This window comes from Cetorhinus maximus, chromosome 14 (genome assembly GCF_964194155.1).
Source record: "Cetorhinus maximus chromosome 14, sCetMax3.hap1.1, whole genome shotgun sequence".
Taxonomy (NCBI): Eukaryota; Metazoa; Chordata; class Chondrichthyes; order Lamniformes; family Cetorhinidae; genus Cetorhinus; species Cetorhinus maximus.
Window position 1 is genome coordinate 106,964,823 of NC_135892.1, and position 20,888 is coordinate 106,985,710.

Genomic DNA, 20,888 nt, shown 5'->3' on the forward strand with positions numbered 1-20,888 from the left:
CCTACTCCTGCTCCTATTTCTTATGTTCTTATGCTCTTATATGTAAAGCTATTGATTCTTGAAATTCATGTCAAAGACAGCTTATTGGGCCAGATTTTGATAGATTGCAGTGTCTCTTCACATGACTTGTTAATTAGACTTTCCCTCTAATTCCTCAGCTTAAAATGTTTTTGCACTACAACTGGATAATATATTTGTGTGATGAGATGAGGGCAACAAGGCATCTAATACCTGTTGAATAATGGGACCAAAAGGCTAACTCCTTAATGAGATTTAAAGATTGTAAAAGAAACAGAGATACAACAGAGAAAGAAATAGAATGAATTAGAGTCAAAACAGGTACAGAAAGAGAACTAAGAGAGGGAAAGAAAAATTGGATTAAGAGAGAGAAACGAGACAGAAAAGAAAAGTACATTTCCTTTGAATTCAAAATTTATAAATCTTTAAGAACAATTTAGTACCTGCAAGATTGAAACTCTGCAGTTTTACTTGTTCCTTTACTGCGCCAGAGAGTTTGAGTTGTGTGATGGACTAAGGCCTCACACTACATTTCTAAAATATATAACATATATATTGTATATACTCAGTGCTATTTCTAAATTTTAAAACAGGACCTTGGCTGAACAAGATCCTTAAAATGGCTGAACCTATGCCTGTCTGTGACCCTAGAACAAAAGAAGTCACTTTGCACTTTTGAGGAAACTCACACCTTGTTATCTCTGAGGAACCACTAATGATCAACTGAGGACTGCACAGCTCAACTTTGAAGAGAACAATCAGATTTGCATCTGATAACCCAGCTGGCCTGCAAGAGACAGAGGGTCTGCTAAGACAAAAGGCCCCTCAAGCATTCCTTTCAACTCAAAATGGCTTGGACGTTTAGCAATCTTTGAGACCCAATCAAACTAGGATGAATGCACATCCTTTGTTGAAGACCTGGTGAGGAGGTGGGGGGGGGGGGGTCATGTGACCTAGGCCTCGGCTTATGGAACAAGTAATATTGTCTTGCTGAACTGTATAGCTCAGTCTGTTGCTTTAACATCTGACTAGCAGGCCACAGAGAAGGAGCTCTGGTCAGGCTGGACAACTGGCCCCATCTATCCTGCTTCTGTTGAAGGTTCTGTGCCATTGGCTACAAGATTGATTCATTTTCTCTGTGTGCCTATCTCATCTTGTAAAGTCAACACCGCTGGAAAAGTGAATTCTACAGCATCGATTTTCAACCTGCCACCCTCATGAAGAAATATCTCATTGAACTTTGATTCTGGACTCTGGAACTCACATGAACAAATTTTTATTTTCTCTGTGGTCTCTGCACTGTAAAACCTTCTTTTCTCTGTCCAACTCTTTATCGTCAGAGTTTGGAGGTGACATTGCGAACTCTCCTTCCCGCATAATGAATTTCTGCAAATAAACTAACCCTTTGAGTTCATCCTATCTCGAGTTTGTTGTGGGGTTATTAATAGAACCTTGGATCACACAAAAACTGAGTAGTTGGCGAAATACGCCATTGCTTATAAAGAGGGAAACAAATCAAAACATCTTTCTGTGTTTCTTGTGCGATGGATGGTGAGAGGAGAAATTAGTGCTGTTTAAATTAACCCTCTCCTGCCCGTAACAATTGCATTGCAGGAACATAAATCTCCTCATTAAAAAGGTACTTACGCTATTAAGTACCAACCCTCATGTGCAGTGGCAAGTTTAATTAGTAATTAATGTGCAAATGCAGCAATTTTATGAAACTCACTGGGATGTTGAGGGCGAGTTGCTGTTTTTGCGAGACTAACAGCAGATGGAGAGGCTCAAATCACCCAGCAAATTGTGGCAATTCACAACTCATAATGTAGCTCTTCCTCCCCACAAGTTGCTGGACAATTTGCATATTAATAATGGTGAGAGCATGAAACTCACCATTACTTTGACACCAAGTTCCAGCTTATAACTGTTAGTGATCATTTTGCAAAGCGGTAAGGTCTGAAGGCAGGGGGCAATAATCGATCGTCAGGTGACCATGTCGGCACAGGAGGAAAAGCCATTCAAGGAGATGGCGTTGTATATTGGGGCAGATAGGAATGGAAACAGGGGCTGCATCTTACCTATGTCGGGCATGCTGGGCGGGAGCGGTCAGGGGCAGGTGCGGAGCCGATCACCGCCCGTGATCGGCTGTGCGCTGCCATTTTACATGGATGGGCCAATTAAGGCCCGCCCAGCATGACGCACAGCTGGTAGTGCTCAGCGCTACCTGTGCAGGCGGGGGGAGGAGGGAGAGTCGGGGCCTGCACGCAAAAGAGCGCATCAATCTCCCTGAGGCATGGAGCTGCCTCAGGGAAATTAAGTTGAGAGTAAAACTTTTTAATTAAGGAGGAAAAAAATTATTTAAACATGTCCCATCATGTGACAGTGTCACACGAGCTGGGAAATGTTTGTGAATTGTGCAAAATTTAATTAATAATTTTATAATACCTTCAGGAAATCTCGTCCCGCCTAAGGAGGGAACTTGGTGTCAAAATGATGGTGAGTTTCATGCTCTTGCATGAAATATCTAAATGACACGCGATAACATCGTGACGCATGCCTGATGTCATCGTGCGTCATTTTGCATGTCGGCATGTCAGACCTGCCTCCGCACGCCAACGACAATGTTCTGGCCCAGGAGACCAAGGTGCCAAGAAGATGGAACACAGAGGAGAGAGTATAGAAATAATATTTTGAAATTTATCTTATGAAAAAATTAAATTCCATATTTTTTAATATGTCTTTTGGCGTACAAAATCTCTTACACACCTCTAAGGTTTCAATGCTGACAAGGTGTGTCCAAACAGACTTCCCATTCTGGCAGTTATTGCAGTAAATAATCAGTCTGCACTGATACCTATTCCCTACGTATGCGACTGGATAACTGAACACGTTATATTATGTGTTCTCCATCTGCCATATTCATATGTAAAAAGCAGAGTGCCAGAAGAAAATGTCAATACTAAGCTCTCTCTGGATGAAAGTACCTTTACAATTAGTTGTGTCAAAGTCCATCACTATTGCAGTTTATTCATTACTCTCATTAATTTCATTTTCTCTCTAATATTGCTTCAATACAAGTAAATGTTAAAAACTAGCAATGAAAACATATGGGAATGTCTAATACTCAATTAGTAATAGTAATATGCTTATGACTGCAATTTCCCTGCATCTCAAGAAAAATATATCAAGACATAGGCAGATACTAACTTGGCTGCAGAATTGGACCAATTCATGGCAAAATGGAATTTTCTCTAACGGAAACTGTTTATTTTCAGAAATGAAACACTCACATATTCACAGAGACTAATTCTGTTGCTGCAGAGAGGAAGAATGATTGAAAGCAGCCTCAACACAACAGACTAATCATCCTGGTCTCTGAATTTGCCCAAAGGGTTCTTTGGTTAGTTCATAATTTATGCTAAATTATTTGTACACAAAATAGAAATCATTCTCATACCACAATATGCCAAATTAGCATAGTAGAGAATTTCAAATTTGGATTGTTCTTAAAACAATGGACACAAGCTGAAAGAAGGTTCATCGGTCGGAATTTGCATTATGTCTGCAACCTTGGTACAAAGCAGTTTTGATCCTCCGGAGAACCTTACCCTTCTTTGCATCTGGAGTCAAATTGATGCCTAACCTCAGATTTACATTACAATGTCACAAAGTTTGCACCGCTTCTGCAGTTAGAGCCTGGTTCTCTGAAAGAGCTAACCACTTAGTCCCAGTCCTGTGTCCTTTCAATAGAATCACAGAGTATATATTCATATGTTCTGATAAATCCAAGAAGAGGCTTGGAGTAATTAATAATTGGTATAATTTAAAATTCCTAATTTATAGCATATTGGAGTGTATGGTTACTGTTATCCATTCACTCACAGAAATGATCCACATTAAAATAAAATGCAGCTTAGATGCTTATCTGTTTCCTCTATAACATATATAGCCTATGCCATTTGCTGCACACAATCCATGACACGTTGTAATTCTCCAAGCCAGCAATTTAATCTTTACTCCTCCAAGTGTGTCAGATGTTTTCTAACAATTCCTGCATCATCATGTGAACATGGTAACTCGGGGTTCAGTCAATCTTAAGAAGGTCCAAGATATTGACGGAATTATTGTTTTCTTTCCAAAAGTCCTTAGTTTCCAAGTTGCCACGACTGCAGCACTGTGTGTTCTAGACTGCTTTGCAAAGTTGGTGGGTCTGCATTAGAAACATGAGGGGCAATTTCTTGAGTCTGTGCCGAACTGCATTGGATCAGTTGGGCACCATGAACTTTGTAAATTTGGGTGGGTTGAAAAAAATACACTCAATTTTCAAATATTTGCAGTGCTTGTCTGCCTGAGTTACAGACCTGGAATATGTCCTTATAAAAATGGAGGAGGAGGAAATTGCTGGCAAAAGTGGAATATGAACTGGAATACATCCCTTCTGAACTTAAGGTCTGGACATGAAAAGTCTTAATTAGGATAGGCTGTAATTGCTGAGACCTTCACTTAAATGCCTGTTCTGTCTACTTGTGGTTTTAAATACTAATTCCACTAACATCACTTGCAATACTTCAACTACTATTCGTTCTTTTCCATTTTATTCTGCTCCATCTCATGAGCTGCTAGAATGCAGTTGGAATATAATAACCTATGTTATGTTATCCATGGAAACCAATGATTTTAAACAAAAAATTTGAATTCCCAATGGCCAACTTAAAGGAATTGCACAAGATTTCAAGTTTTCAGACTTTTACTGTAACAAACCAACTAAAACAAACATTACCTCGTTAGCAACTAATACTCTAAGCTACAGAAAAGACAACCCTTATTAACGCAACCAATAACCCCATGACATATGTATACGTTACGACATGCTCTCCGCAGGATTACAGTCTTCACAGTCACTCCCAGCCTCCAATGGGTCCATGTCTCCCTGTTTCATCGAGTCATAACATCAGGTGGTTCCCTCATTTTTCAGAGAATTTCTGAACCAACTACCAGCTATAAGATGCACTCTGGTGGTTTCTCCTCCCAGTTTGCCAGGGCAAATCTTCCAGAGTCTTTAGATTGCCATGGGATGTGTCTCTTCAACCAAAGGCCATCCACTCGCCCGCATTCTGCCTGGTAGCTCACAGAGAACTCACAGGCCTCTTCTCTCTAAAGACCACATGAACTGCAGCCTTTTTTCTCTGTGAGACCCCTCTCTCTCTCTTCTGACCAAAAAACGTGGAGACAGAAAGTCTGTCTACAGTCAGCTCAGCTGCTCTTGCCTTTGTTTTCAGGAGTGAACATTTTGCTCCCTGCAAATCTCAATCTGGGCCCCCCTGTTCCCATGGTAACCAAGGCACCCAGGCTTGTCAGGCAAGGGTCAAGGCAGATCACATGACCGTCTTCATTCCTCCATTTTACCCTACATTAGAGACAGTCCCAAATATAATCATCCTACGAAGCCTCGCATTCATAATACCTATTTTATTTGCCCCAATATTAAGAGGTGCATCTGTGCCCTGTACTTCTTACCTTATGAATGTGCATTATGAGTGCCTTCCACCAGTTAATCCAGTGCTCTGTCTAAATAATTCCCTAGTGGGAGAAGGAAATCTGGAGGCTGGCTGCATGGGTGTCATGTTTGTGCCTATCTGGAAAGAGATAGTGCAGTCTCTCCTGAGGCAGAGCCGTTGAGCCAGATTTAATGCCATTGTGGCTGCCTAGTCTTGCAGGCTCTCTGTGCCTGCATTGTGAATCATTTGAGTAGGACAGCAGAGTGAAAAGAAGAATGCAATTGTCATCTGGGAAGACAACTGTGCTAACTCATACCATTCTTCTGTTAATTGGAACTCCCTTAGCTTGAGGGGTCTGTGTGGGAAGAGACAATTACTCTGCAATGAGGTCATTCAAACCTTGCATTGTGGCTCTCCCCAGCATATTTAAACTAGATGACACAGACTGCTCTATTTTGTGCCCACAGTTTCTATAATCAGAGATTCAATATTGAAAATGTGCTTTGGTTTAGGACTGTGTTAATTAGAATTCCTGCTGCAAATAACTCTGGAATGGCTAGGGTTTCCAAGGAGGCCTGTTCTTAAGTTAGATAATCATGCATCATTAGATTGATATGGGCAGTGGACTCCTCCACATTTGTATCAGAATTTGCAGCGTATTTGCCATATTCTCAAGTAACTGGAATGACCATTGATGCATCGAGTTTGAACTTCGCTTGAAGGAAGGTTTCATGATATGCTAATTGATCAGCAGCAGTAAGTTTCTGCTCCTGCACTCCCATCTCCATTTGCTTCTCCTTCACTCAAACTCTAGATTCACCTAGAGCTCACTACTGCAACTTATAAATCTCCAAGATTGGGCATCCCTTTGGCTGGTGCTTTCCAGAGATGGAGCAAATAATGCAGGGCGCTGTGAGATCACCTCTATCATCTTTGAGAACAGCTATAGGAATAGAAGGAAAATGGTCAAATTCTGTCAGTAAGAACAACAACTTACATTTATATAGTGCCTTCAACATATAGTAAAATGCCGAAAGCAGTTCAGAGGAGTGATTATCAATTAGGAACATAGGAGCAGGAGTAGGCCATTCTGCCCATCGAGCCTGCTCCTCCATTCAATACAATCTTGGCTGATCGTCCACTTCAATGCCATTTTAATAATGGCATTTTTGGATAAAAGAGCACGAAGCGAGTGGAGACATAGGATAAAAGAGCACGAGGAGACCGGCAGGGATACAGGATAAAAGAGTGTGAGGAGAGTGGTGGAGACACAGGATAAAAGAGTGCGAAGAGAGTGGAGACACAGGATAAAAGAGCGTGAGGAGAGTGGTGGAGACACAGGATAAAAGAGCACAAGGAGAGCGGACCTGCGTGAGAAGTGCTGCGGTGGTGGGAGATAAAAACCGGCGGCAGAGAGTCCCTTCAACCTGTTTCTACCTGTTAGAGCCAAAACGTGATGTCACAGGAAAACAGGTAGGTGATAGGTGGGTATCTTTTCTGTGTCCCTTTTGATTGGCCAAGTGGTTTAAATCAGGAGACATTATTACAGCTGAAGAGTACAGTTAAGAAATTCACTTTTAAAATATTTAACACCCAAATTAATTATTTAAATAGAACAGAGATGGCTGGGCAGGCCATGTGTTGCAGCTGTAGTATGTGGGAAATCCACAGTGACCACATCTGCAGCAAGTGTTGGCTGCTCGAGGAACTTCGACTCAGAGTTGATGAGCTGGACTTTGAGCTGCGGACACTGTGACACATCAGGGAGGGGGAGAGTTACCTGGACATTGTGTTTCAAGAGACAGTCGCACCCCTTAGACTAATTACATCAAATTTAGACCGTGGTCAGGGACAAGAGGGTGTGACTGTGAGTGAGGCAGGTATGGGAATCCAGAATTTAGCTTCGGAGGAGCCTCAGCCAGTGCCCTTGTCCAATAGGTATGAGATTCTTGCTCCCATTGTGGTCGAGGGCACAGACTGCAGGGAGAATAAGCGAATTGACAGCACCATGGTACAGAACGCCATTCAAGTAGGGGGAGAAAAGACAAATGTAGCAGGAATAGGGGATAGCGTAGTTAGGGGAATAGATACTGTTCTCTGCAGCAAAGACAGAGAGTCCCGAAGGCTGTGTTGCCTACCTGGTGCCAAGGTTAAGTATATCTCTTCAGGGCTGGAGAGGAACTTGGAGTGGGAGGGAAAGGATCCGGTTATCGTGGTCCACATGGGTACTAATGATGCAGGTAGGACTAGGAAAGAGGTTCTGCTGAGGGACTACGAGCGGCTTGGGGCTAAATTAAAAAGCAGAGTCTCTGGACTACTACTTGAGCCAAGTGCAAATTGGCATAGGGTAAGTATGATTAGAGAGGTAAATGCGTGGCTCAAAGATTGGTGGAGAAATAGGTTCCGATTGATGGGGCACTGGCACCAGTACTGGGGAAGGAGAGAGTTGTTCTGTTGGGACGGGCTTCATTTGAATCATGCTGGGACCAGTGTCCTGGCGTATCGTATAACTGGGGTTGTAGATAGGACTTTAAACTAATTAGTGGGGGGGGAGGGTTCAATTGTAGAGAAGTTTAAAAAATTAAAAAGAAATGAAAAAGCAGAAATGCAGCGTAGTGAAGAGGTGAACGATACTCAAAGTGTGACAGGAAGGGGCAGAAAATATAAGCAGAAGAGAGCAGCAGAAATTAGAACCAGAATGATTAATAATGGTAAAAAGTCAAAGCTTAAGGCTCTTTATCTGAATGCACACAGCATTTGTAACAAGATAGATGAGTTGACAGCACAAATAGAAATAAATGAATATGACTTGATAGCTATTACAGAGACGTGGTTGCAGGGGGACCAAGACTGGGAACTCAATACTCAAGAGTATTCGACGTTCTGGAAAAATAGGCAAAAAGGAAAGGGAGGTGGGGTAGCTTTGTTAATAAAGGAAGGTATCAGTGCGGTGGTGAGTAGTGATATAGGTGCAATAGAACGTGATGTGGAATCAGTTTGGGTGGAAATAGGAAATAGCAAGTGAAAGAAGTCACGGTTGGGAGTCGTCTATAGGCTCCCGAAGAGTTGCCTCACTGTAGGACAAAGTATAAATCAGGAATTGATGGAGGTGTGTAAGAAGGGTGCTACAATTGTCATGGGTGATTTTAATCTATATATTGACTGGACAAATCAGATTGGCAGGGGTAACATGGAAGATGAATTTGTAGAGTACATCAGGGATTATTTCTTAGAGCAATACATTGCAGAACCTACCCAGGAATAGGCTATTTTAGATCCAGTAATGTGTGAAGTGGTAGGATTAATAAAAGATCTAGTAGTTAAGGATCCTCTAGGGGGTAGTGATCACAACATGGTAGAATTTCAAATTCAGTTTGAGGCTGAGCAACTCGAATCTCAAACCAGTGTCCTCAACTTAAATAAGGGCAATTATAGAGGTATGAAGAAAGAGTTGTCTAAAGTGGACTGATAAAATAGACTAAGGGGAAGGTCAATGGATGAGCAGTGGCAGACATTTAAGCAGATATTTCATAAAGCTCAGCAAAAAATTATCCCAATCAAAAAGAAGGACTCGAAGAGAAGGATGAACCACTCATGGTTAACAAAGATGGTCAAGGAGAGTATCCAATCAAAAACTAAGGGATACAAAGTGGTGAAAACTAGTGGTAGACCAGAGGATTGGGAATTTTTTAAGGAACCAGCAGCGGATAACTAAAAAGCTAATAAAGAGAGAGAAAATTGATTATGAAAATAATTTGGCAAGAAAAATCAAAACAAACAGCAAGAGCTTCTACAGGTATATAAAAAGGAGAGTAGCTAAAGTGAATGTGGGACCCTTGGAATATGCAACTGGAGAATTGATAACGGGGACCAGGGAAATGGCAGATAAGTTAAACCAATATTTTGCACCAGCCTTCACGGTGGAAGACATTATAACATCCCAACGATATCAGATAAGCAAGGAGCTAATGGGGGGAAAGATCTTGTCACAGTCTCTATCACAAGGGACAAAGTATTTGACAAACTAATGGGATTAAAGGCAGACAAGTGCCAGCACCTGATGGCCTGCATCCAAGGGTTTTAAAGGAAGTGGCTGCAGAGATAGTGGAGGCATTGGTCGAAATATTCCAGAACTCACTGGATTCTGGGAGGGCCCCAGTGGATTGGAAAACTGCTAATCTGATGCCCCTGTTCAAGAAGGGAGGGAGACAAAAAGCATGAAACTATAGGCCAGTCAGCCTAACACCTGTCATTGGGAAAATGCTAGAGTCCATTATTAAGGAAGAAATAGCAGGACATTTAGAAAAGCTTAACACATTCAAACAGAGTCAACATCATTTTTGTGAAAGTGAAATCATGTTTGACAAATTTGCCAGAGTTCTTTGAGGGTATAACAAGCAGAGTTGATAAAGGGGAACCAGTAGATGTAGTGGATTTGGATTTCCACAGGGTATTCGATAAAATGCCACATAAAAGGTTATTGCACAAGATAGGAGCTCATGGTATTGTGGTATTGTATTCGCATGGATTGAAGATTGGTTAACACACAGAAGACAGAGAGTCAGGATTAATGGGTCTTTTTCAGGTTGGAAAGACGTAACTAGTGGAGTGCCTCAACGATCAGTCCTACGGCCTCAATTATTTACTATATATTAATGACTTGGAGGAGGGGGCAGAGTGTAATGTATCCAAATTTGCTGATGATACAAAAATAGGTGGGAGGGCATGTTGTGATGAGGACATAAGGAATCTGCAAGGGGATATAGACAGGTTGAGTGAATGGGCAAAAACTTGGCAGATGGACTATTATTTAAATGGAGAAGGACTCCAAAAAAGTGAGAGATCTGGGTGTTTTTGTGCATGAAACACAAAAGGTTGGCATGCAGGTGCAGTAAGTAATTAAGAAGGTAAATAGAGTTTTGGCCTTTATTTCTAGGGGGTTGAAGTTTAAAAATAGAGAAGTCTTGTTACAACTGCACAGGGTGTTGGTGAGGCTGCACCTGGAGTACTGTGTACAATTTTGGTCCCTGAAAGAAAGGATAGACAGGCATTGGAGGCAGTTCAAAAAAGATTCACTAGGCTGATTCCTGGGATGAAGGGGTTGACTTATCAAGAACGGCTAAACAGGTTAGGCCTTTATTCATTAGAGTTTAGAAGAATGAGGGGTGATCTTATTGAAATGTACAAGATTCTGAGGGTTCTTGACAGGATAGATGTTGAGAAGATATTTCCATTAGTGGGGGAATGTCAAACTAGGGGACATCGTTACAGAATAAGGGGACACTCATTTAAAACTGAGATGCGAAGGAACTTCTTCTCTCAGAGGGTGGTGAATGTCTGGAATTCTCTACCCCAGAGAGTTGTGGAGGCTAGATCACTGAAAGTATTTCAAGAGGAGGTAGATAGATTTTTGAAATATTGGGAAGTTGAGGGCTATGAGGAGCTGGCACAAAAGAGGAGTTGAGGCCTGGGGCAGATCAGTCATGATCTTATTGAATGGCAGGGCAGGCTTGAGGGACCGAATAGCCTACTCCTGCTCCTATTTCTTATGTCTTTATGTTTTTCACGCACTATCCTTATATGTCATTGACAGATTTCTAAATACCAATCTCTGCTTTAAACATATTCAATGACTGAGCTTCCACAGCCCTCAGCGGTAGAGAATTCCAAAGATTCACCACCCTCTGAGTAAAAAAATTTCTCCTCATCTCGGTCCTAAGCGGCTTCTCCCTTATTTTGAAGCTGTGCCCCCTGGTTCTAGAATGCCCAACCAGGGGAAACATCTTACCTGCATCTACCCTGTCTAACCCTTTAAGTAGTTTGTAGGTTTCAATGAGATCACCTCTTATTCTTCGAAACTCTAGAGAATGCAGGCCCAGTTTCCCAATCTCTCTTCACAGTCCTGCCATCCCAGGAACAAGTTTCATGAGCCTTCGTTGCACTCCCTCTCTGGCAATAATATCTTTCTCAAGGGCATTTTGGGATGGGCAATAAAAATGCTGGCCTTGACAGTGACACTCTTGTCCCATGACAGAATCACAAAATGAGTGGCGGTGTGGGCTTGGAGTCAGTAGAAGGTTCACTTACCCTAGCAAAGCAAATTAGATCATTAGTCTGTTTCCTGCACTGCACAGCGGTCCTCCTTTGGACCCCACGGGTGCTAGACTGCCATGGTCAGATGAGAGGACCTCGTGCTGCCATCCTTTAGAAAGGGGACGTCCTGCCTTTCCTCAGCGGCTTGGAGGAGATTCTCCAGGGAGACATCGCTGAATCGTGAGGCCAGAGGTTGTTGCCTTCTGCTGCACATCTTTCTGCAAGGGTCCTGGCACCATTAGTGAAGGGCTGTCTGGGTGCCTTTTAAATATAGCGTCTGGCCATGATAGCAGGGCGGCTGACTTCCTGCCTGCACCGGGAGCTGAAGAGAGATGGAGGTAGTCAACAGAATCCCTGTCTCCCCACACCCAAGATAACTTCTCCCTTGCATGCTCCCCTCACGCTGTCTGCCAAACCTGCCCCTCACACCCCTCGCTGGGGCCTGCCAACATCTCCCCAGCGAAACCCCGAATTTGTCTGCATTTCTGGGTCCTGACTCCTCTTCATTGGGTACTAGCTGTAGTCCCAGCAGTGGCCAACGCTCCCTGTGGCACTGCTGGGACTAGAAAGCCCGGTAGCTCTCTAAGGCGGGACTTTCTCCCAAGTAGAGACAGAAGTAATGACCCGGCAACTCACCCTGACTTTTCAGCTAGTATGGCGGGGCCACTGCCTCCACAAAAATTCCATCCAAAGAGTCATTAGCTCAGGTGGCCTAAAGATTGATCAAAGAAGTAGGTTTTAAAGATGGACTTAAAGGAGGAAAGAGAGGTGAGAGATTTAGGGAGAAAATTCCAGAGCTTAGGGTCTAGGCAGCTGAACGCACAGCTGCCTGAGGTCTGCTCTGGAGGCCAGAATTGGAGGAATGCAGAGATCTCAGAGATTTTAACATAGGAGAAATTTACAGAGATAGCCATGGAGGGATTTAAGCACAAGAATGAGAATTTTAAAATTGTGATGGTGCCAGGTCAGGACCCAATATTGATCAACAAACACAGGAGTGATGTGAGAGCAGGATTTGGTGCAAGTTAGGATACAGGCAGCAGAGCTTCAGACAAACTTAAAAGCAGCATTTTCCCCCCGTCAGGGGGGTTGTGCGGGAGTGGGCGTGAGTGCGAGCGGACAAGTTCCCAATCGGAGCTCCCAGTCGGGGGTGCACCGCCATTTTACGTGGGCGGGCCAATTAAGGCCCGCCCAGCGTGACGTCCGCCCAGAAACGTTGTGCGCTCCCTGTGTGGGTGGAGGGGATTCCCTGCAAAGTGCTGCCTCAGGGAGATCGGCTCAAGGTTCAAAAGTTCATCAAAGGCAGAAAAAAATATTCCTGACATGTCCCCTCATGTGATACTGTCACACGAGTTGGGAAATGTCAATTTCTTTTATTTAAACATTTTATACAAATTAAAAAACCCTCATGAAACCTCATCCCGCCTGTGGATGAGGTTTCATATTTTTTCTGAAGGCCACCTGGGCTCTTCACCTGCCCACCAACCTTAAGGTTGGACGGGCAGCTCAGTTGATTGTTTTAATTGCATGTTAACTGACCTTAATAGGGCTGTGCGCCCGCCAAACTGAAAATCTAAGTAACGCGTGGTGACGTTGGGACGCCCGTCCGACGTCACCGTGCGTCATTTTACACGTCGGCGAGTGGGCGCCACCCCCGCTCGCCGAAGGGAGAATTCTGCCCTATGTTCACTGAGGGCAGTAGCTGGAAGGCTAACCAGGAGAGCATTGAAATAGAAATAAAAACAGAAAGTGCTGGTAAAATTCAGCAGATCTGGCAGCATCTGTGGACAGAGTTAACGTTTTGAGTCGAATTGACTTCCTTCGGAACCAAGAGTTTTGGAATTGTCAAGCCTGGAAGTAACAAAGGCATGGATGAAGATTCAAACACTTTATATGGCAAGATAATGTGACTCATGCTGCTGTCGTGCACTGTAATGTTTATGTATCAATATATGAATGGGGAGAGGAAGAATGAAAAAGCAGTGCTAGCCCTGACTTTGGGAGAAGCCACACTCACTCTTCCCCAATCCCTACATTTTCATGTCAAGTCAGTGGATGGTAATTGGGAGGGTTCGCTCCAGTTCTCTGAGCAATCCAAATGGTGTTGAAACACCTAGAAACCAAATGTTCTTTGTCATAAATGCATATTTATTTTAATATAAAGGAAAGGGAAGTTAAAACAGTTATCTTTTTGCAGACTTCTCCCTGCATCTTTAGATGTTCAATGCACAAGAGATGCTGCCCATCAAACCATTACTGTACCCTAATTCAAATCTGGTTTGAATATTAAGCTTTACGCATACAGAATCAGGGCAGAAAAAGTATTCTTTATCATTCGTCACACTTCTCATTACAAGGGGAAAGTAAGCAGGAAAACTACAGCAATATCTGTTTCTTCAAGTGGCCTTTTGGCCAGAACCCACATGACCTTCCCTTACTCTATACTACAAGAATGTCCCTCAGGCAGCCACCTTTAGTTCTTTTAATCCCATCGTCTGCATCAATCACATTGTATGCTGCTCCCACTGCCAGAGCTAAACATTGCAAAATAATCACATAAGCTTTTTGTTTTATGAAACTTTAAGTTTCGGCTGAGCTTTTGGCTGCTGTGGTTTTATATTCCGAATCAGTTGAAAGTGCTTTCCTTCCATGTTCCAATGGTTCCTGCTAAATAGTATCAGTGACTTATGACTTCTGCCCTTTAGGGTAAAGCAGAAATAAACTGAAAGAATGTAAAGATTCAATGGTCGTACAAAAGCCACGAGGACTAAACGAGGGTTAAGATGCAGGAAAGATATACCTGAACCTAAAGAACTCTGAACTCGAAATGTTGACTCTCCACAGATGCTGCCAGACCTGCTGAGTTTTTCCAGCATTTTCTGTTTTTATTTCAGATTACCAGCATCTGCAGTATTTTGCTTTTATCTGAACCTCCAAGAACTTTTTTGGAATGAACTGTTTATTGTGATCAGAAAAGTCAAGGTGGACTTGACACTGGGTTAAAGATGCAGACATAACTCTCTAAGGCCAACAGCATGCTTGAAGCAACTACCACACTTAAGTTCATCATTTTCTTGTCTTGTTCTCAGCCTGGGGAGCATCTTGAAGCACTTCTGCCAACCCAGTTTCAACAGGATGTTCCTCTATAAAATAAAGAAAGCTTGGAGATGATTACAGAAGTTGGAAGAGTTTGGTTTATGCTTGATATTTGGAAGTGCTACACACCCAGGTTCAGATTTCTATTGTTCTTGGTCTAGGCTTGCTGCACTTCAAGGATGTTTAAAATGCATGGGCTCCATTCCAGCTACTTCATAATGCTCGAGATTAGAGGTGACAATTCTTTTGCCTCAGAAACTTGAACCAACTTTCAAGATGGTCACTTTTCCATCATCATGTAGACTATAGGGTAGATTTTTCTGAATTTGCACTTCCCCTATGGAACTGTAAACCAGTTGGCATGTGCATAACAGGAATTTCAGCAAGGAGGTCAATAGGACTTTAGGTTAGAGTGATAGATATTGCATTACAGAAGGAGGCCATTCAATCCATCGCACCTGTTCCAGTACTAACACCGCAGCTGAAGCTATCTATTTTAATCCCATTTCCCTGCTATATTCAAGTATCGAACTCTTTTCTTTCTTTTCAAATATGATCTGATTTCCTTTTAAACATTGCAAATCGGGGTTTGCTGTCTGTAGGAGGTCAATTCTGAGGTAGGAAAATGATCCAAGAGGCTCTCAACTTTTCTTTTGGTTGGCCCCATGAAGAACAGAAGTGTACTTCCTGAACATCCAAAAAAGACCATGGCCCACTGTTGACATATTCAAGATGCCAACCTCGTCTGGCTCAAATGGCTGTGGTCTATTCCTGTTTCTGGTGTGATCCTCCTTCTGAGCTGCGATTCTGTAATCTATATTCACCTGATTATGATTATTTTTAATGCAGGTTTTGCTGTAGATTCCACTCACTTATTAATTTATTTGCATCACTAATCTTGTTTCCTCAAGATTAGCAATTGAAGTAATAGAAGTATTCAGCTTTTTGCTGAATGATGGTAGAGCAGTACAATCTCCTTACTGACCTTTGACTGGGGTTCCATAAGATCTTTTATGCCAGACAGCAGCTCCATTCCCACCTGAAAAAAAGTTAATATTTCAGATGGAGAGCTTTTTAATGGAATTTAAAACATTAGTTTGAAGTGCATCCACCTGAAACATTAACCCCCTTTCCCTCTTCCCAGATGCTGATGGACCTACCGTGTATGCCGCATTTTCTGCTTTGAATTTAGATTCAGTTTTCCTCTACACCTCATTATTGGTATGTATCTTGTTAAAAAGATATTTAGCACCTGCAGTCCCCTAACATTGGTTTAGAATGGTGCTTTAGTTCACCTACTCACTTTAGTAGATTAATCCCCATTCTGTATTAATCTACTTATTTGCAATTCTGGCAACCATTCCGTAAATAATGATCTTCCTGGTGAAGTTCAAAGTACAGTCAGTTGGTTGTGCAGATATATTTTTCTTCAGTCAATGTGAGTAAAGGACTGTTTCCCAACACAAAGATTTACAGACTTTACAGCCCAACTATTTTGTGCTCCATTCCTCTCATCCTACTTCACCTGATCTAATCACCATATCCTTTTTATTCTTTGCTCCTTCATGTACTTTAGTAGTGGTAGCACAGTGATAATGTTACTGGGCTAGTAATCCAGAGACCTGGATGAATGCTCCAGTGATGTGAGTTCAAATCCCACCATTGTAGCTGAGGAGATGGTCATGTAGTGGCAATGTCACTGGACTAGTAATCCAGAAGCCCAGGCTAATACTCAGGGGACGTGGCTCAATCTCACATAGTAGAATTTCAATTCAGTTAATAAAATCTGGATCTGAAAGCTAGTCTCAGTGATGGTGACCATGAAACTATCATCAATTGTTGTAAAAACCCATCTGGTTCACTAATGTCCTTTAAGGAAGGAAATCTGCCATCTTTACCTGGTCTGACCTACATATGACTGCAGACCCACAGAAATTTGGATGGCTCTTTGAAAGGATCTAGTAAGCCATTCACTTCAAGGGCAATTGGGCAACAAATGTTGGCCTTGCCAGTGACGTCCACATCCCATGAAAGAAGAAGTAAATAAAAGCTATGATTTTCTTGTAAAAACCCATATGATTCACTAATGTCCTTCAGGGGAGAGAATCAGCCATTCTTACCTGGCCTGGACTACATGTGACTCCAGACTCAGAGACTCTCACTGCCCTTTGAAACGGCCTAACAGGCCACCAATAGTAGGCAGGTCAAGGACAATTAGGGATGGGCAGTGAATGCTGGATTTGCCAGCAAAGCTCATATTTGATGAACAAATTTTAAAAAAGCATACCCAGTTTCCCACCTATCTCTGCATTCACCTCAACCACTGCATGTGGTTCAAATTTCCACATTCTTAACCAATATCTGAGTCAAAAAGTTTCGCGAAAATTCTTTATTGGATTTATTAGTGACTATTTTATATTGATGGCCCCTAGTTTTAGGCTGTCTTACAAGTGGAATCATCTCTCTGAAATATCTCCCTATGAAACCTCTTCATAATAATAAAGACCTCTATTAGGTCACTCCACAATCTTCTGGTTTCTAGAGAACAGAGCCCTTAGCCAGTTTACTTTTTCTGTTGAGAAGTTGAACACCAAAGGTAAGCAGCAGTTTTTTCACCTTTTGAGTAGTTTCCTTCCTATTTCATTTTCCATTTGCAAAATTGCTGCCCGGCATCCAAAGGAACTAACACAAGACGCACAAATGGACTGTTTGATAAGAATCATTAGAATATAAGAGCTCCTGGCTGTAAGGAACTGCCATCTTTAAAAAGGGAGAAAAGTATAGCCTGAGTAATTACAGGCCAGTCAACCTAACATAGGTGGTGGGAAAATTATTGGAAAAAGTTCTGAAGGACATGATAAATCTTCATTTAGAATTAATGGCACGGATTAATCAAAGACAGTCAGGATGGATTTGTTAAGGGAAGTTTGTGTCCGACTAACATGATTGAATAATTTGAGGAGGTATCAAGAAGTATCAATGGGATAGTGTATTTGAAGCAGTCTATATGGATTTTAGTAAGGCTTTTGATAAGGTCCCACACGGCAGACTGTTCACAAACGTCAAGGCCCATGGGATCCAAGGTAAAGTGGAAAGCTGGACCAACATTAGATCAGAGGCAGGAAGAGGAAGCAGTGGGGAATGGTCAATGGGTGTTTTTGTGACTGTTAGGTTATTTTCCCAGTGGGGTTCTGCAAGGCTCAGTACTAGCTTTCCTTTCTTCCCTTGCTTTTTGTGGTAGATATCAATGATTTGGACTTGAATGTATGGGCTACGATTAGAAATTTTGCAGACATGTGTTTGTGGTTGATAATGAAGAAGAAAGCTGTAGACTGCTGGAAGATTTTAATGGATTAGAAGAGTGGCAAAAGGAGTTCAATCTAGAAGACTGTGAGGTAGTGCATTTGGGGAAGGTTAACAAGGCAAGGGAATACACAATGGAGTGCATGTCTGCAGGTTCCTGAAGATGGCTGGACAGGTTGAAAAGATGGTCAAGAAGGCAAACAGGATACTTGCCTTTACTAGTCGAGGCATAGAATATGAGATCTGTGAGGCTATGCTGGAACTTAGGTCACAGCTAAATTACTGTGTAGTATGGTCAGCACACTATAGGAAAGAGGTGCTTGCACTAGGCAGGGTATAGAGGAGATTTCCGAGGATGATGCCTGGACTGGAGAATTTTAGTTATGAGGAAACATTGTGTAGGCTACAGTTGTTTTTTTGAAATAGCGGAGGCTGAGGGGAGACCTAATGGAAGTATATAAAATTATGAGGGATCTAGATAGAATGGATAGGATGAACCTATTCCCCTTGGTTGAAGGGTCCATAACCAGGGGCAAAGATTTGGGGTAAGAGTAGGAGGTTTATAGGTGATTCAAGAGGAAATTCTTTCACCCAGAGGGTGGTGGGGATCTGGAACTCACTGCCTGAAAGGGTGGTGGAGGCAGAAATCCTCAAAACATTTAAAAAATAGTTGGATATTCACTTGAAGTGCCGGAACCTACAAGGCTATGGACCAAAAGCTGGAAAGTAGGATTAGGCTAGTTGGCTATGTCACAGACATGATGGGCTGAATGGCCTCTATCCATGCTGTAAATTTCTATGAAAGGGAGCGGTACAAAGGTGAAAATTAGCTGCCAATTTTAGTTACACCTATTCACAGCATAAGAGGATGGGGTACGTTTTCCTCTGTCGATGTGAAATTAAAAATTTAGAATAACTGCAGAGTGGGGAAACCAGCTTTAAAAGACCCAGCTTCTCTCACTAACAGAGAACAGAAGATAATATGGTAGATCTTGACTTTGTGCCACAAAACAGATAAGAGCGAGTCGACGGCAGCCCATTTCAGATTCCCCCCATTTTTAATTACCTGGAAGTCAGAAGGCAGAGTTGTGAAACATGGTGCAATCTTTATTGCCCATTTTAGACAATCACACAAAGTCCAACATCTACCTCAGTATCTGTGCATCAACCTTTATCATGTACCAAACTTTACCAATGAAGAGCACCAGTTATGACATTCTAGTTAAAGTCACATTTTCTATGCAAGCTCCTCGTGGTTTAGGGAGTAGCAACACATGTCCAGCCTTTTGGGAGCTGCAGGTATTTAGCCATTTATATTTAGTTAGATTCTAGCCATTTACAGTTAATATTATAACACTTTATAACTTGCCTTTCCGTTGCTGTTTCACCTGAATTAATGATCCAAACAGCACACATTTTCTGGCTGGATGCTAAAGTACACAAGTAACGTGCAATGTGTTAATTATTTGAACATATTCTAACAGGAAAAGTCAGGTAAAATGCTATTTCCTGACAGTTCCTTTTAGTGCTGATGTGATTTTGAAGCCAATCCTTAAATGCATCTGGAAAAGTGCTGCCTTTTCCCTTTGAGATTCACTCTGAACAGACAGGAAATTATGATTTCAGCAGTACGTGGTAGTGGCCAGAAGTTACAGGCCATAATTCAATTATCTGTGGAAAGGACTGCTGAAGCTTTGGGCTTTTAAAATCTAATCTATACCTGTAAAGTATTTGTTTATTAATTAAACAAGTATTTTAAGGTGACATAGTTGTTGAGCTTGCATAATCAGATCTTTAGTTTTACCATGTACAGCAGATAAACTGTTAGAATTGGCATTAAAATTAACCGCTGTGGAAAATGGAATTTCTGGTAATTGCAATAAGCTGCTAAAAATTCACTGAATTGTACATGAAATATAACTTTCATGATTGTTGGTCATCAAGCATGAAACATTATTTTGGGCAAACAATTTTACTATTCCATAATATATAGCACATGTAAACTGCGCTGCTTCATTGCAGTTGCTGATGAAAGGATACTGCAACCATAATATTTAGTACATGAAACTCCATTACAATACAGGATGCTATAACCTGGATCCTTAGCATTTGAAGCCTGCTACTCCATTACAAAGCTCATTTACAAGACACGGCACCTAATTTCTTGTTTGAAACCTCTTTTGCCAAAGAAATAAAGCAAACATTTTGGTTTGCTGCATCCAGTAAACATGAGTCCAGCAGCATGCACGTTGTGATGATTAGACCGAGTCTAAGCGGCACATCACATTTCATGGTAGAGAAATTTGCTGTTTCTTTTAGGAGCAGTGCTGCAAATTCATGTGAACTTCATTAAAAGTTTTGACTACAATGGCAGTGTTAGATGTCACGGTCAGGATTTCAACACCAGACAGGAGTCATTCACATGGGGGCCGAGGTGGGCAGACTGTACCCATGACCCTGGGAACACTCCCTGGCATAAGGTGTCACTGGTGTCCAGAGTGGGGTCACAGATGGGAGAGGGTGTTGGGAGGAGGAAAGCCATAAGGGGTGCAGGGGAGCACTACTGTTACTCTCAAACAACATGAAAGCAAAATACTTATTATTAAATAACTTTTCCTTTACTGCTTCCGCCAGGTTTCACTGGTGGATCCAGCACAGTTATCGGCTGTTAAAATCATGTAGAGGGACTAATCACATCAAAGGACCCCAATATTGATGAGTTAAAATAGTGGAGGTAGATTGGAGCAGGTTGGGAAGGGAAAGGAATGCCACAACTATAATGTTAACCACTCATTCGACATATTTTCAGTGCGTGGGAGGGCAATGTTAAAATCAACTCACCTTGTTATGCCCCATTTCCTCCTTGATAGCATAGCTTAA

General features: G+C 42.0%; 1 protein-coding gene and 1 long non-coding RNA gene across 2 annotated transcripts in view; one reads left to right on the forward strand and one right to left on the reverse strand.

Annotated features, from left to right (window-relative positions):
• The window catches only part of wdr27 (WD repeat domain 27), a 478,059-nt gene that overhangs the window by 307,390 nt on the left and 149,781 nt on the right, over positions 1 to 20,888 (forward strand). The window lies entirely within an intron of this gene.
• LOC144689939 (uncharacterized) overlaps positions 14,493 to 20,888 on the reverse strand; it is a 43,533-nt gene continuing 37,137 nt past the window's right edge. The window contains exons 3-4 of the long non-coding RNA XR_013578736.1: positions 15,691 to 15,744; positions 14,493 to 14,752 (exon numbers count right to left, since the gene is read on the reverse strand). This is a non-coding gene — a long non-coding RNA (uncharacterized LOC144689939). The remainder of the gene's footprint in view (positions 14,753 to 15,690; positions 15,745 to 20,888) is intronic.